The sequence below is a fragment of the Arvicola amphibius genome, chromosome 1 (genome assembly GCF_903992535.2).
Source record: "Arvicola amphibius chromosome 1, mArvAmp1.2, whole genome shotgun sequence".
NCBI classification, from domain to species: Eukaryota; Metazoa; Chordata; class Mammalia; order Rodentia; family Cricetidae; genus Arvicola; species Arvicola amphibius.
The window spans coordinates 41,697,426-41,716,156 of record NC_052047.1 but is presented as its reverse complement, the minus strand read 5'-3'; the positions used below and the strand labels follow the sequence as shown (position 1 = coordinate 41,716,156).

Sequence of the window (18,731 nt, the reverse complement as noted above, 5' to 3'; positions counted from 1 at the left end):
TAAAATTTCTTTTTAAATGAAATCAATCACATTGTATGTACAAAAAATGTCTTTTTAACAAATAGTGTCTCATATTACATAAAAGCACTATCATATATATATATATATGATCATATATATATATATGATTATAATTGTGTAGTAACTTTGCCATCTTCCTTTGTCACAGAAAGCTAACCAATACTGTTTTAGTAATATACCACAATTCTGTCTAGTCATTGTTATAAAGGAAGAAACCTTGTTTCAAATAATTTCATTTTCTATTTTATACAGTAATTAAAACGTAATATTTATTGGAGTAAGTGTTCTTGTAAGGGATTGTATTCTATGATTTTCTTGGAACCTAATTATGCTATGTTTTTGATTGTAAGTAAAACTTTGTAATACAACATTGCTAAGATAAACTTTATAAACAGAACTATGAATAGTTTGGTGAAATTTTTTACCTTTTTAATTCACATTAAATTCTATTAAATGATTCGGTGTTAGGCTAAGGTTTCTGTATAAAACTTTTCAGTGATGTTCTGCTTTCATTTTATCTGTGCAGATGCTGGAGTCTCTGTCTGATAAACAAATTAAGAATTGACCAAAGCTAGGTATTTGCAACAAGTACTGTTCTTCTTTTATATACGTTTGTAGCTGTGATTCATCCCAACTCTGAAGCCAACCTCAGTATTAGTGAATTCCATAAAATTTTAGTGTAAAAGATTATTGCAAAGATAGTGAAGTAACAAATATTTGATTTCCCCAAAATACCATATTTAAGTAGAGTTCATTTTTAACCAAAATATGCTCTCTCTATTTTAGTTCTCTCAGTATTTTTAGACAGTTCTGGGGATCTACTCATTTTTGTGATCAAATTTTTAACTTTCCTTTGTTGTTGTTTGTCTTAGTTCTCCAAGGTTCTCAGGACTATTAAACAACAAAAGCCTTACAGTCAACTGATTTTTGTTGACTGTAACATTGGAGACAAGATAATCTTTGACAAATAGTTCCTAGGAAACTAGAGAGAAATTAACATATCTATTGCCCTGAATACAAGTAAATCTAAATGCTGTTTTTTAATCTGAATGCTAGTATGAGGGTTATACATTCTGTGATCATGGGTAAGGATCTACACTCTTTGTTTCAGTGTACTACTATGATTATATGATATTGATATTATAAAATGCTAAGAATCGTAATTTTAAAATGACAAACATTATATTCTGTTCTATGCTTAGTGAAGTCCTAAAGTTATGGCACTTTCTTTTAAGCTTTTACTTGAAAAAAATAAGCAAATTGCAGTCATAGATGGCAAAAAACACATATATTTGAATACAATAAAAAGACATAATATTGAGAAAATTTTCTGTAAACTTTTAGATAGACGTTCAAACAAAAATAATAGTTGAATTTAAGGGGATTTTAAAATTTTTAATTAGAAGCAACAGTATTATATTATAGAAGTATTCATTACTATAAATATAGCCTTCCAAACTAGGAATGTGTACCTGATTTATTTTACCTTTTATTTAATTCCTACTTTAAACTTTCTATAAAGTGACTTTCTTTGGTCAAGTATTATTTATGTCAAATAATGTTTTACCAAAATTAGAAAAATTGATTTTACACAGAATACCACACTATATTCTTTCAATAGTAAATTAAATGTGTGTAGCTTCAGTTACTTTATCTGTGTCACGTGTAAAGATTTTTCAGTAACCTTGGCCCAAGGACATATTCCCTGAGGTGATGGTAATTGCAGAGTAGTACGGTACACTTTAAAACTATCTTTCTTCTGTAATCCTTTCCACACAAAGACTCTTCACACAAAGACTTTAGTGTTCAGAGACAGAGTTCTTTGCCTACACTAGTGCAGTCTATGCCTCCCTCTTCCAGTTTACCTTCATCCTGGATATCTTTGATCAAAAATCCTCCTGCGTTTAGAATGCCTCAGGCAAGGTGAGTCTGACAGCCACCAATGTTTGCCTGACAATTCTCTTCCCCTCTCCCTCTTTTGAAGCCATAACTTATTGTGTCTATATAGTAGGTTCCTTTTGTCTGCCCTCTCTTTTGGTCCTTACTCCCTTGCTTGAGTCCACAGCTGGCAGAATGTCACACCTAGCATCTGGAAGAGTGTCAGCATTCTATTGCCATTTTCATCCCGCTGAGGTGAGACTGGGTATCAAATGAGATGTGTGGGGAATCACACTAGGGCCAGAGTGCTGATCTAGAGCAGCATCGGAAAGTGTGCTGTAGTTAGGCATTTAAAAGTTTTTATTGTTGTTGCAAATGGCATGTTACTAGAGAAATTACCATCGTTTGAGATTCTAACCTACACAGATCCAGCTACTATGGATTCAGTAACAGTAAAACTTAAGTGGTATATGAGCAGAGACCTGTGAGGCCACATCTTTAGACTCAGGGTAAAATAATTAAATTTTTCGCCTTCTTAGCAACTTGCATTTCATGACAGTGCTTAGTTTCAAAGAGAGCACTATATTTCAATGCATTGTATAGCTGAAACACACAGAAAATTATTTTATGATTTCACCAGCATTGTCTCATTGATGCTTGTAAGAAAAATTTTTCATTATAAGTCTGAATGAGTTTTTGTGACAGTTTTAAAAAATGGAGGAAAACCTGAATAAATGAATATATGCCTCAAATCAGAGAAAATGTAACTTTTGAAACCTGGAATCACTTCTTGGCAAAGCTGATTTTGCATTCAGATTGCTTGAGCTCAAGAAGCCTCTGGATGAAAAAGGGAAGAGAAATGTGTGAAGGCTATGCTCTTCAAATAAGGATATAAGACCGATAATGAGATCCAACCATCTCCACATCTTGTAGCAATGCCAGTACCAAAATTCTTGGATTGGATGTTCACATACTCTTTTTTTTTTTTTTTAGAAAAATTGGATCTTTTTTCCATATCACCTCTGTTGAATTCTTCAATATATTGAATCAGTCATAGATTACTTCTCATACCTGAAACAGTGAAAATTCTCCATAAAGTTATGTGGTATAGTGACCAGTAAAATTGACCTATGCCAAATTTATACTCAGAACATAGGTTTCTGTCTATTTTTTAAAATCTTTTTTTCACATGTACATTTTAAGTCAAAATTTCTTATTTGAACTGACATTGTTCCTTCCAAGGTCAAAGACCACCAAGAACACGATACTAATCATGAATATTCAGCCCTCCTTTGACTTGTTCATTTGAGCTGGCTAAGAGACTCCTCAAACTTTCCAGGATCTTTCTAGTGCCTTTGGTGGTCTTCTAGAAGTAGAAGTTACTTAACTGATCATTTTATAGTTAGGGACCTGAACTGAAATATAGATAGTTCCCTTGAACTGAAACTGACCTGAATGCCTTCTCCTGAGCATGAGATTTCATGGTACCTTTTTCTACCATGAAAGCTTCAAAAACAGGGAAGCGATCAGGATTACTACTAAGCTTTAATGCCTCTGACCCACAACCATAACCAGTAAGCATAGCAGGTCAACCCTCAGGGTGAAATAGTATCACCATACATTGGCAGTAATCATAAGCTCTCTATATAGACTTAAGAGCTGTTCAACCAGGAGGAAATCACACTTTTAACTGAAAATCTAATCAACTAGACAGTGGTAGTGACATCACAGACCTTGGGATAAACCCTTTAAACTACCACTTAAAAAAATATAGCATTATCCTATACTGCACTCTAAATATTTGTCCTTATACATACAGATAGATGTAGTCATCAGCTATCATCAAGGGAGCTTCTCCCTGCAATTGATGAACACCATTACAGAAAACCACTATAAATCTTTCTTCTTGGAATATTGTTGATGGAGTCTACGAATTATGAGATTACTGAGGTGAAAAGGATGTATTATTTTGCTAGAAAAAAATCATGTTCCTTTCTTTATTACTTATTCTTTATTATTTATGTAATGAAAATTATTACATAATAAATGATGTTCAAAAGCTAGATCAAAGCTCTGGGCTTTAGTATATAAAGTCAGAATCTGAGTCCAGGCATTTTATCTCCAATGTCCTGAATCTCGGTTTCCTGTAACTGCAGTAAGACATTACTTCAAACTACAGTTTTCGAAGTAATAGAAAAAAAAAATAGAAATGAATTCTCTAAGTTTTTCTCCTAGAAGTCAAAATGTGGCAAGGGTTATTCACCCTTTGAAACTCTTCAGGGAATTCTTCCTCATCTAGTGCAGCTCAGCTGGTGTTCTTGCATCTCTGGCATGCATTTCTTTGCAGCTGCGTCCATCTATCTTTGTTAGCATGCTGTCTTATATTTGTGTTTCTGCTCATCTTTATGTCCTTGATTGAGGGTTGTCCCTACTCCAATATCACTACTAATTATGACTCTATTTCTGAAGAGAGATACATTAGGATTTACTGAGAGTTAGAGCTGTAACATATGCATTGGCGGCCAAGGAAGTACATGACTCAACTCATGGTATTGTCATATATCTGAATCATACTATCTTAAGATATATAAATTTTACTTTATTGGTTTAACATGATCACTGTTCACTGTTTATTAGAGATTAAAGCAAGCAAACTTCATAGTTATGACAACTTACATTCTTTCTTTTGTTGCCTTTATTTTGTAGTATATCATTTGATATTAAAATATTTTTAGTAAGTATATAACTAATTTTGGTTCACATTTTATTAGGTCATGTTGCTTAATACAAATTTTTGTCATAATTAATAACTTAAAATATGTATTTAGCATCTCACAGTCTATCCAGAAAGAAATCAGTATGCATTGGTATTACAACTATCTTTCTCCTAAATCATTTTATCTTATACCATTTTATTTAATACTTACTATTGAAACTCCATCAGTCTCAGTCAATAATTTAAGATTGTAGAAAGAAATAAAAGGATGATCTTATATAGTAACTTCATAAGGAAAATACCATTTTTACATGTAGACTTTAAATAGATTTCCAATTTACAAGAATAAAGATATCAAACAGCTAAAACAGAAAATCATTGTCCCAGTATTAGAGAGTATAAAGAATAATTAAATTACATAAGTGTCAATATTTGGAATATTAATTGTATTGACAGTGTTAGGGTCCCATAATGCTAACTGTTCTGGTTAATTTAGTTCCTAGTCTGTAAAATATGTTTTTAAGCCACACATGAGAAAACATTTAAATTCTTAAATACCAATGACACCTCTGAATAGCTTTTAACCCATAGGCATTTCTTAATATTTTGTATTACTTCAGATTTTTAATGTAAGATATATGCTAAATAATATTAAATACAACTGACATTGCCTCAAACTTTCTTTAGGCAATAACTAGTCAGTTCCTAAATATGTACATATATCAAAGTTACATTCTTACTGAAAGTTATTTCAAGAAATGTCATTTTGTCGAAGAAAATACCCTAATTTAATATTCCAGCTTTATTTATTTTTCCATAATTTCAACTTCTCTATACTTTGTTTTAGAATTCTTTAATTCTAACACAGACTTCTGAGCATATGATCTGCCAGGTTTTTATGTAATTGCCATGATTAGTATAATAAGCCTAGCAAGAAGCAATAAAATCAATTTTTCCTTCCTAGTTTATATAATAATTGTGAGAGTAAACTAAACAAAATAGTAACAACAAGCAATATGTTACAGAGACAATGAACATGAAAATGAAAACTTCAAAATTTGATTTTTAAATGACAAATAAAGGTTCTGTAGCTCCTCGCACAGTGATGTGTAGAAATTTAAAGTGTCCATATCTTCTGTATAACAATAGGGAAGAAACAATACTAGAAATTGTAATGTTGTATAAAATGATCCTCTAAGCTGTAAATATTTAATGAACCCTAAAGAAAATTGCCTGAAAAGGTTTGAAAGTATGCATTGCTGACATTTTTGAACAGTATATATTCCTATATTTATGAATACTTAATAACACACAGAAAGAAGATTGTATTCCAGTGTCTTGCAATGAATATGTGTTATGTTCTGCTAAATATATGTGCACATTTATGTAGTGCATTAAATATCTAGGACCTCCTCAGCAAACAGTAGTTCACTAGGTTTATAGTACCTGGAAAGAATTCTCTCCAATTGACTGTACCTTAAATGCAATTAAATAGCTATTGTTTTGTTAACCAGTGTAAGTTCCACTATTTGACATTTATGCATGCTTCATTTTATTTCATTCATTATCTTTTAATAATATAGGATAGATATTATCATATTTATTTAATAGACAAAGTAAAAGATAGACACAAATGTTATTCCATTCATTCAAATAGGTACATGAAGAGAATGAACTTAAAATTAGTATTCATACCCATTATAAGAGAAAATTGACATATGTAAGTTTTATATATTATATACTTTATATATACTCTCTATATAAATGTACATATATATAATTTCTATTAATAGAGAAACATAAGGTATAAGATACTTGAGCAGAGTGTGTAGCTATATGTAGTGGCTAGCTGTTGAGCAAACTTTTTCTTTTTTTTTCTCCTCTTATTTTTTGCTTCAATTTCTTGCTTACATGTATTCCCTAAGAATGCCAAAGTCCATCAAGTGTGAGGCCTGTTCATTTTGTAATCCTTTCCAATAAGTGTTTTACACATTTTATTCAGTAGCTGGAGCATTTTGGTTCTCAAATAGAATCTATGTCATTATTGATTTCCTTCTCCTTTCTTAAGAGGAAATCAACTTTCCCACTTGTGTTTATTTTTAGAGGTTAATAATTAGATTGAGTGGTTAAGGGGATGTTCGCTTCTTGTGGTTTCTGTGCACAGAGTTAAAGCTTCCGTTCATTCAGAGAGGCATCAGATGTGAAGGCATGCTATTCCCATTTTGAAGGTAAGAAATGAGCACACAGGTAATAAGGAGATAAGTAATCTGAGAATATTTATAGCAGCTACAATGTACAATTTTGACCTAAGAGATTTCCCAGAACAGAAGCTCAATTTCACACGGAAGATTTATAAAGGTTCAGATTGGCCTCTTGCAACCACAAATCTGCAACATTTATATATTTAATTTCCTTTTGCTGTCTCCTACTTCAACCCTGTCATTGTCATATAGGTACTGATAACAGGGACAAAGCAGGTAGGAACTTTCAATAGCCCTGAATCTATTATGAGAGGCGCCCTTCTGATCCAATCAAACTTCCAGAACTTTTCCTTTAAATGAAATTTTTGTCTTCTAATCTTGTAATGGGGAAGATCTCTTAAAATTCAAACTGGAACACTATTCAATTTTAATCTTTTGAGACACAATGGACTTTGATTAATTAATAACTGATTGACCCCAATCTTCTTTCTTCATTTTGACAATCAACCCAGGGAATTCTTACTCCGATTTGAATGCTTTTCACATAAATATGCCAATTTTGTGCTTATCACTTTTTGATTTAGAAATGTTCCATTTTATGCGTTTTCCTTCATAATGTCTCAAATTGCTTCCCACGGTTTGGAAGAATTTACACGAACTTTCATTCTCAGAGTCAAACGTTCTTACCCATGTCTAAATAATCATTTGCTATATACTCTACATTTATTTTAATTAGAGTAAAAAGATAATTTAATGGTGTTGCAGTTTGGGGGTGATACTATTGTTGCTTATTCCTTTTTGACAAAGTCAGATCCCCAGAATGACATTAATTCACGTACCTCAGTCTCCTCAGTGCTGAGATTAAAGGTATGAGCCATCACACCTGGATTGTGTGAAAGTTTTACGAACAATAGTTTCACAAGAAGATTTCTAAGATAACTGATCATTTTGTGTTCCCCTTTCTTTGTGAATATAATCTATAGCTGACAAATATTAGTTCTGGGATGATGTTACTGCTGTAAAATTTATGTTTACATAGCTTTAAATTGATTTATTGAAATTTTGTCTTCTAAGGAAATGTTATTCTCATCAGCTTGAAAGATGATGCATTCAAGAGGATCAGAGCTGTGCTGAAGACAGCACTTGTGCTGTATCCAGATCATTAACTTCTCTGGGCATGGAAGATGGAGAAAGAAATTCTTATTTCTGCAAGCCATGTTTGCAATCCACCCTGCCTATGCAGCTTGGCTGTAGTAGCCTGGACAGACTAAGAGAGCCCCCAACCCTCAGCAGAGGTATTTGAAACCATATTTCATGTCTCAGATTGATTAACCTCAGGCTGGAAGGGTTGTTTGGCTGTGCTTGACCTTTAAATTTGCCTGCAAGGTTTCCAAGGTAGAGGGACATGGAAATGCAAGGCACAAGAATGATTTGAAATGCCTTTGCTAACTTGAAGTAATATGTTGCAAAGAATGCAGGCAGCTTCAGAGCTAAGAATGCCTTGCTGAACATTAGGAAGGAAATGATGGGCACACAGTTTTCTTACTTCAAGAATTCAATTTTGCTAACAAGTAAGTGTTTTTATAGAGAATTATCCCAAGAAGAGTCTGATAAAAAATTAACCTGAATGACATCTTGATAATTGTCTGATGATAAAGACAATGAGAAGAAACTCAGTCACAGAATACTGAACTTCTGATCTATCTGTTTTCATAGAGTAAGTATTTAAGTTGCTTAGTTCTTGATAAATTATCACATGCCAATAGAAATCTAATATATAATTTTTTTTTCAATTTGCAGGAAAAATTTAGTAAAATCTGAATAGGAAAGACATAGTGAACCAGCATTTTCTTTCAGGGAAGAGACAGCACACTTCAACTTAAGAAAAACCTTTTACAGTCCAGGTCTTTTATTTCTTTTATACATCAGGCCATGAATTCATACGAAATGGGCTCCAGCAGCTCAGGCTCCTTGCTGTTAGTCCTCACAAAGCGTTATTCTCTGGGTGGAGCAGGCTGGCGCTTCAGCTGAACCCAGATGCCCTTCTCTTGGCTTCCTTTTTCTTCTGGTCGTTCTCCTTCACCCACTTCGGGAATCTGTCTCTGCTCTATGAGTGCTTGATGTGTTCAATCACACATTAATTTCCTTGGCAAGGATCTTACCCTTAACTTTCTCGTTTACAATGATGTCCAGAGCATGCTGGATGACATTGTAGACTCTTCCGGTTTGGCCATGGTAACATTTATGGGGCATTCCTTTTTGAACAGTACCCATTCCCTTGATGTCTACAATATCACCTTTCTTGTAGATTCACATGTATGTGGCCAAAGGAGCAACTCCATGTTTCCTAAAGGGTCTAAAGAACATACAGCGAGTGCCCCTCCTCTTTCCTTGTGTTTGTCATTTTGGCGAGTTACTGAAAGATGGCTACCCCTAATGTATCATTATTATACTGGGCTATACTGAATATTTTTTCATGTAATTTCCTTTTAAATACTACTGATACTTGTGTCCTATTTATTTGGAAATTTAATTTCTTAGAATAAATCCTTTCCATGGTTACTCAAATTTCTATCAATAAATCAAAATACATTTCTTAGAAGGATCTCTTAAGAGTCTAGAGGTCACCTTTAATTTACAAAAGCACATGATCCTACCCATTTTATTCTCTAAGGATCAAAGGCAGGTTTTACAGGATGATACTCTGGTAAATAATACTATAAAATGATTTTAGCATATGTGGAACCTATTTCTTTTTTTGGAGCCTATTTTTATACATAATAAAAGAAATAACTCTAATAAGTTAAAATGATCAAAAAATTAAAGAAACTCAAAAGTAACAAACATAATTTTACTTTTTGTAAAGCAAAATAAAGAACCAAACTGTTGTAAAAATGTGATTATCCCTAAATGTGTTCATTTCAGAAACATAAGAAAAATCATCTTAGAAGTGACTTAGTGTATGATTCTTCAGAGGAGGTAGCTTTAGGTAATGTGTTTTCTGTACCCCTTTAACCATGAGATTAAAAGTGGCCCACAGGAGGCCTGGTAACAAAGGGAAATTGTAAGCAACCCCTTTTGAATAAGGGCTCTCCTGTCAGAGCGATTCCTGTTGTAAGGAGTAAACCTTTGTTATTTTAGTCCCTCATATTCTGGAGTGGTCTGTCCCCAGAGTGTGAATTACTCTCTTCACACTGAGAATTTGTTCCTTCTCCAGTGTTCTTCAAGTTAGTTCAAAACAGGCTCCTGAGAAAAATGACCAACATGGGGATTAGCTAAATGTCAAACCATAGCCAGACTGAATTGTATTACTTTCTGGAGAGACAGCACAACTCAAAGCTGGTGAAAAGATGCCAGGAATATATAGGTACCCTTTCTAGTTTGATTCTGTTCCTGTGATAAAAAAAACATTCGGACCAAAAGCAATTTAAAAGAAAATAAAGCCTTTGTTTTATCTAACAGGTTACAGTTCATCAATGAGGGAAGTCAGTGCAGGAGCCATGCTGGGTATTCTTGTTGACTGACTAACTGTCCTGCACTCGGACACACACACTTAGAAGATTATGATTAACTATCTTTCTAGTTGCCCAGAATGTACTTCCTAGGGATGGTATTGCCCACAGTGGGCTGAGCCCTCTGATCACTTAATTATCAAGACATTTCTTCAAAGCCATGTCTACAGGCCAGTCTGAGCTAGGCAATTCTTAATTGGAGATTTACTTCTTAGATGACTCTAGTTAGTTGACAGCACTAACCACTGTTTTTGCCTCTAGTTGGCCTCCCACCTGCAATATGCAGAGCCTGGAGCAGAAGCTACCTTTTCTGACCGTTTTGCTGAACTATTACTGCAGCACTTCGAAGCTGAGTTGACCCAGGTCTCGGGCGTGGCCCCATTGAGCCCTGGTGTTGAGATTGCACGTAATTTATCCCTTGACAGCTGCAGGGTGGGCCCCTGGATATGTTGGGCCCATCTCTATCTTCTGAGAACCTAGCTGCCCCCCTTCCTTCCTCAGTCTCTTCCAATTCTACAACATCCTCAAAGCCAAAGCGCCCACCCCTCCTCAAAAAAACCACACCTTTCCCTCTGTTCAGTGGGAAACACAGTCAGAGATTACATAGGAGACATCCTGCAGTGGCTAGGGGCCGTTCACATTTTCTTTCCAGCTGGGCTTCTGGAGAACACATCAGGCCCTCCAGTCCTAGATGGAAGCAGCATCTCCAACTCTTGTGGTGCTGGGATTGGCTAGTGATGGCACATCCTCTGGGCAGAGATGGACTCACCTACTCACCGCTTTCAGATGCTGAGACTGAGTCATAGTGAAGGAACCTTGAAAGATGCAGCAGAAATGGTACAGAGGGAAGAGGTGCTCAGTTTTATGGAAGCTGAAGAAGCTGCCTCTGACCAAACAGCAGTGAATCGTGGAGGAGGGGCGACTAGGCTGACCTCAGGGGGAAGAGGGCAGCCTTAGTGGCAGATGTGTCGCCTACTGCTACAAAGTGAAGAAGGAGGAGGAAGTCACTTGCAGTTCTTCGTACCGCCCAGGGAATACTGGCCCCAATCCAGCATTCCCTGTTCTACTATCACTGATGTCCACACAGCCATGGCCCTAGAGACCCTGACAGGGAGAACAAGTTTGTGGTTAAGATAGAAGGCCCTTCAGAGTAAATTCGGGAGACAACTGATACACTTCATGTAAAGGCATGAGTGTCTGACATCCAGGAGTACCTAAGTCGAGGACCCTGCCCTGCTATCAGCCCCCATCCCGTGATCCTGTGCCTCTTCCCCTAGCCCCTGGGACCTTCTTTCTCACAAAGGATAAGACAGAGAACCAGGAGTTTCCCTGCCTGAATCATTTAGAGAATCTGCACAGCCAGAATCTGCTGCTGGGACCAAACAAGAGTAATGACTGCCTCGAGCAGGGGGCTTATGGGGGCTTTCCAACTGGCCATCAGCATCTTTCTCTCCTAGTTCTGCCTCCATTGCTGCCTCCCACTTTGACTCAATGGAACTGATTCCTCCAGAATTGCCTCCTCACATTCCCATTGAGGAAGAGCCCCCAGCAGGGACATCATCTCCTCCCAACCCCCTCCTCTCCAGAAGCCGTCTCAGGCTTATTTCTGTCCCAGGGTGAGTCAAAGGGTGCTGAGGGGAATTATCCCCTTTCGGGATATCCTTGGCTCCACAGGCATGCTCTTTTGACTCAAGGCTGCCCAGTTAGCTCTGGAAGGAGGCACTGACTAACTCCAATGGTGTCTTCCTGGTACTTCACAGTGAGACAAGATGTGATGAATATGTCCTCACTGTCAACTTCCAGGGCAAGGCCAAATCTGTAGTTCCAGCCCATTTTTGATATGCTTGAGAACTTCTGGGTGCATCCCATCCCTGTGCAGCCTGGAGGCTCAAGTGATGTTCTCCTTGTCAGCTATGTGCCCTTTCAGCAGGAGCAGGGCCGGGAACAGGCTGGGAGCCATGCAGGGGTGTGCAAGGGTAACGGACGCTACCCAGATTCTCCTTGTTTTGGGCAAGTGCTCAGACAATGGGCCATGTAGCTTCAGATCCATTACAATTGGTACTCTACATTAAAAGCTGTTCTTGACCCCTCAGTTTTCACTCAGTGGCACTCAGCCTATGATGACGCAATAGAGACCCCAGCCCATAGAGACTTACAGTTTGCACTTAATGTCACCTTTGATATGCTTACTGGCTGTGGCCCATACGAAGACCCTGTCTCACAATCCGTGATTGGCCTACATGCCTATTTCCAACAAATGTCTGACCCAGCCTTCAGAAACCTCAAACATTTTATGCCCCAGGACAGTGTAGGCTATTTCCGCCATCTTGAACAGCAGTCTGTGTTATTATTTCTTCAATTTTTGACCTGTGTCATCAATGCTGCTAAAAAGCATGCCCTATCTGGCCCTACCAAGGATATCCTTATTAAATAGTTAAACTTGGAGGGGTTCAACACCATCACCCCTAATGTCATTGCATCTGTTAGAAATGAGGATATTCATAAGTGATCCTTAGCCGCCATGATATTGACACACAGAGCATGCCTGTTTCCACCCTTACAGCTTCCATTAATGCCTTGGCTAACGCCAGACTTGAAGATGATGATAATTCTATCCCACCACAGTGTACTTGTAGGAGATGTGGACAGTCTGGCCAGTTACCTATTGTAAGTGTCCCAGGGCTTGTCCAAAGACCTAATGCCATAAATGCCAAAAGGGATATTACTGGGCACAAGACTGTAGAAGCTCCCAGCAAGTCCTGATATGAATGATATACTGGACAATGACTTCACACTCCTGGTCCATGAAGGTAAGTGTTGTGCCTCAGTTTGTAATGGCTAAGGTGAACTGGTTCTCATCCACTAGGCAGATCTCTTCAATATCAGAAGCACAGTAGATATCATTTAAATAGACAGATTGCCCCAATACTTTCATTCTCTCTGCTGAGATTACTTGAACAGCAGTAGAACCAACCTTAAAGAATTTAGTGTCTTTGTGAGCTAGCTTGAGAGAATGGTGGAACACCTTTAGGTCCTCTTCCAGAGCCAAGGTGGCAGCAGGAAGTTTCTATTGCTCGTGCTCTGTGTGCTCAGCCAGCTTCCCACAACAGTCTATGAAAATAATTCGCTGCCCTTCAGGCCAGTCAGCAGCTGCTCAGGGTACTTGGTGTACTTACTGACCCAGAAGTTACAGTTATAGATATAGACTGCAGAGACATTGTCGTAAGCAAAGCCAGGTAAAAGAGCAAACCACTTCGAGAGGAAGTCTGTTTTAAAGCAAGTGCTAGGTCCAGTATGGGCATGCTGGATAATCATTTCCCGCAGGACAGATGAATTTCTGCTCTCACCTTTTTAAAATTAAAGATAAGAAAGTATGCCACACCATCAAAAAAAAAAAAAGCCAATCCACAGGCCGCTATAGCCTTTACAAATGCCAATAAAATTAATTTTGGGTTAATAATAATGGGAGTTAATCATAATGAAAGGGTCTATACACAACCAAATCCTGTATCAGTACCACTAGGGGAGTTATTGGCAGTCCTTAGGTATTGGAAATGACCCAATCAGAACCTGTAAATATTTTCTCAGTTAGCCACTATGCCACACAAGCATGTAAAATATTATCTCATGCAAAATTAAATTCCCAAGAGGATTCCATGCCCATACCATGCAAACTATTCAAGACTAATTACAGTCCAGAGGACACCCCTAACCCTTATCCCATTTCAGATTGCATACAGGGCTGCCAGGAATGTTAGCAATGTTAGAGTAGACTTCCTATTATGACTATGACAGTGTCTTTGCATTTGCTGAAACAGGCTAGCCTCTTCCATCAGAAATTTCATTTGTCCCCTCAAAATTTGCACATGCTTTTACCTGGTTTTCCCTTGCCCAGCTGTAACATTTAATCAGGACCTGTACGATTTTCTCAACATGAGTCAAGTCACTGGATTTGTCTATGACATTCTTTGGCCAATTAGGGGAAAACATAAAAGACCTTCTAGACCCCTCTAAACTTGTTGCATGATGCCTTATGGGAGGGGTGGTGGTTGCTCTAGTATTATAGCTTAAGTGTCTCCTACAGCTAAGATCCTGACAACAGCCTGTGAACAAGGCAAAACACCATGTGCTAATGGCTGTGGAGTGTGCTGGATCAAAACCCCCAAGGGAGGTGGTCCTTGCTTGACTTAAGCGAATACAGGAGGCTATTTAAAGCCCTAGTTCTCCTAAAAGTTTCCCTTGCTTCTGATTTCTAGGGACATTCCGGGGACCCAACCCTTCAAGGAATGGTATATAAAAGATGGGTAAGAGCATGTCCAGCATGCCAATCTAAGACAGGCACAACCCAAAATGCTGGGGTTCCCCAAAGTGGAGTTATAAAAATCCATAACTCCCACTAGGATTCCCAATAAACATAAAATAAAAAGGGCTTGGTGACACAGGGCAATACTGCAAGCATAAAAATTCACATGAAAACTCACAATGAATAGGCAAAATCGGCCTATCAGTGGACCAAAAGCACAAGAACTAATGATGTGCACTCCTAGCCAATCACAACACGCTAACAGCAAGCGTGAGTTTCAAAAGGACTAACCAGAAACTTTCTTGCTACAGCTTAATTTTCCTAGCCCCATACAGACCCCTGACCTTTCAAAAATAAAGGGTTTCTGCATTGGAATCTCTCAGTGTCTGTGTTGTTGCCTGCAGGTCTTCTCACCCTCTGCCCTGCCAGAAATGGGGCTCACACCGCAGACAGCAGCAAGCCCACAACATGTACTTTTTTCCTTTGCTGAATAATCTTGTCAACCTGATGAGAGTTGTTACCATGTAAACAAATCTCTAGATGTCAGCTCATTTTTGGTCATGTACCATACACATAAGTGATTTTTTTTGAGCTATTGGAGATCTTGTTATTATGGTATAAATTAGACTTTTCTAACTAATAAACTTCCCTAAAATGCCTACAATATTTTAATTACCCTATTGTCTTCTACTGTATTCAGTCTCCACATACAATGTATCCTTAAATACTATTATTTTTACTTTAAAAATGTGCCCTTGTGATTATATTATGCCCTACCCCCACTCAGCTCTCACTCCCCAGACTCTTACTATAGCTGCCAGTCATCTATTTTTCTTCCCATTTCATTTTCATAATATTTTCTCAAATTCTCTTCCTTTAGCTCATTATTATGCTAAGTGAGTTTCCAGATAAATCTTTTATAGACGGTTCACATAATGCCACTCAGTGGTCGAATCTCCTCCCTAGCACACATTTTTATTTTTACTATAATATGAGTCAATTCTATGACCTCGTACAAACATTCTTGCCTGTCAAACTCTTAATCCAACTATTTATTTTTCTTCCTAGAGATTCCATTTAGAATATCTACCAGAGATTCCTGTATTAAATTTCTGATCTCCCATAGGACACTATTGAAATATAGAATAAATATTAACTGTGTGGGCTAGTGAGAAGTCAGAGACTATTAGGCAAAATGTCTCCAGTGGGACAGTGGGATAATATTCTCCTTTCATTTCTCTTTTTCATTCTCAACAATGAGGTGAAAAGGTTTCTTCTTCCATGAGCCCCCAAGTGACATGCTATTTCAGCATATTCCTGAAAGACATAGCTTCATCTGTCTCTAGAGTTAAATCTCTAACAGTATGAGCCAATGTATGACTTTGTTTTTATTTTTTAGGCTGTTTATCCCTTTTTATTTATTCATTTATTATTCTGTATTTGCATGTGAGATCTGTGTGTACAATGGCACATATATGAAGTTTAAAGGACAATTAGCAAGAGATTTTTTCCCTATACCATGTAGGTCTTGTGAAACCAACTGGGGTGAATGCGTTTGACCACAAGTGCTTAACTTGTTCAACTATCTCATTTGTCCTTTCATATCTCTTTTCTCCTTAGAAATGTGTTGTCTCATAATCATTTTGAAGTAATATAAACTAAAGTAGCATATTACACATGCCTGCTTAATTTGCAGCCCACCCCTGTGTACTTTACCATCAATAAGTAACAACTTCAACATGTGTAACTTTTCTGAAAGTCTTTTGCACAATTTCTCCCATGGTGATTTTGCAATGTGACATTTATTAACTTCTCTCACCCTTCTTGTCTTATTGACACCCTAAGTTGAGAGAATTTTTCAAATAAAGACATAAGACAACATACATGCTTGCTAAATATTAGGCTGATAAGAGATAAGTAATTCTTCAAAATTACTCGCAATTACATGGGAAACAAACTCAATTTCAAGGATCATTCATTGTTACTTGTAGTTATTTTCTTACTCTGTCCTAGAGATTCAGATGATAAGTTTGGATGAGCAGAACAACATGCTGTTATCATGATGTAGCATAGACATCCTTTGTGACTTCAAAAGAGTTGATACTTACTTACTTACTATAATACTTCTTAAGCAAAATACCAAAATAAATTTATCTTTGATTTTAAAATATTACCTTGACTTGAATATGCTTAAAGAACTTTGTAATCTGTTTTGCTCATGGAGTGGAATGAGATACTTTTAAGGAATGTCAACATCATGGTAGCACTTCCCACCCCACAGATTAAACCTTTCTCCATGAGCCTCTGTCTTTAGCTTTGCTGTCCTACTCCTCAGGCACACACACACACACACATACACACCACACACACACACACACACTATATATATATAGTTTTCAATGAAGTAATCTGGGTGCATTTCAGGTACTTTTTAGCCCCACTGGAAGTAATGTTAAATACTACTGTCTGCCCTTCTGCTCTTTTTAAGCAGGGTTAATACCACTGACACTCATTTTAAAACAATTAATTTCAGAGTGATGCACATTCCTCAAATTGGTATATAATTCCAACTCTTCAATCCTACAATTAAGCAATCAAAATCACATAGTGATAACCTGGCTGTCTTTAATCAGTCTGATTGCACAGTTCTCTCCATGTGAATATATATTTGTTGAACAAATACTTTAAACAAAAGTTAGGTGCATACTGATGTGATTTTAATCTCAAAGGTCTTCTAATGTTTGTCTTAAACATTGCTACACATTAGTGGCACTTTTTGGAGTGTTTTGAAATTTCTGGAGTTTAGGAATACCGGGAAGAAGTAGGTCACCAGCAGTAGTCTTTGAAAGTTGAAAGTCTCCAGGTTCTGACTATGACAAACAAAGCTGCTATGAACATAGTTGAGCATATGATGTCCTTGTGGCACGATTGAGCATCCTTTGGATATATACCCAAAAGTGGTATTACTGGGTCTTGAAGAAGGTTGCCTCCTAATTTTCTGGGAAATCGCAACACTGACATTCAAAGGGGTTGTACCAGCTTGCATTCCTACAAGCAATGCAGAAGTGTTCCCTTTTCCCCACAATCTCTCCAGCATAAGTTGTCATCAGTGTTTTTGATCTTGGCCATTCTTGCAGGTGTAATATGGAATCTCAGGATTGTTTTAATTTGCATTTCTCTGATGACTAAGGATATTGAATAGTTCCTTAAGCATCTTTCAGCCATTTTAGATTCCTCTGTTGAGAGTTCTCTGTTCAGGTCTGTACTCCATTTATTTTATTGGATTATGTGTTCATTTGGTGACCAATTTCTTGAGTTCTTTGTATATTTTGGAGATCAAACCTCTATAAATGCCCCCCTTGAATAGATAAGGAAAATGTGGTACACTTACACAATGGAGTACTACACAGCAGAAAAAAATAATGATATCTTGAATTTTGCAGGAAAATGGATAGAGCTAGAAAACATTACTTTGAGTGAGGTAAGCCAGACACAAAAAGACAATTAACACATGTACTCACTCATGGGTGGTTTTTAAACACAAAGCAAAGAAAACCAGCCTACAAACCACAATCCCAGAGAACTTGGACAACAATGAGGTCACTAGAGAGACTTGCATAGATCTAATGTACATGGGAAATAGAAATAGACAAGATCTGCTAAATAAATTGAGAGCATGGGGACCTTGGGAGAAGTTTGAAAGGAGAGGGGGAAGAGGCAGAGAGGGGAGCAGAGAAAAATGTAGAGCTCAATAAAAATCAATAAAAAAAAGAAAGTTGAAAGTCTTATTTGAATGTGAATATTTGAAAGTCTTCTTCAGAGAGTATTTTCTGTAACCTATTTTGGAAACAGTAAAAGAAAATTGTTTATATGCTTATTCTATCTTAATTTTTATTACAATTTTCAATCAATAATAGGTGTTTTACTTCTTAAAGAACATATTAAAAACATATATACCAAAAATCAAACTAGCAAACAAACAGATAAATAATAAAAACAAAGCAGCAGCAACAACAACAAAAAAAAACCCATGAAAATTCTAGAAGCAGAAATTCTTAGGTAAATATGACATATGAAAATTCTATCAAGAACTTATAAGC

At 36.8% G+C, this 18,731-nt stretch overlaps 2 pseudogenes; one reads left to right on the top strand and one right to left on the bottom strand.

Moving 5' to 3' along the window:
* Positions 1-8,741: 8,741 nt before the first annotated feature.
* On the bottom strand, positions 8,742-9,229 carry LOC119808267 (annotated as a pseudogene).
* An 866-nt stretch (positions 9,230-10,095) lies between these two features.
* On the top strand, positions 10,096-12,366 carry LOC119808190 (annotated as a pseudogene).
* Positions 12,367-18,731: the final 6,365 nt, after the last annotated feature.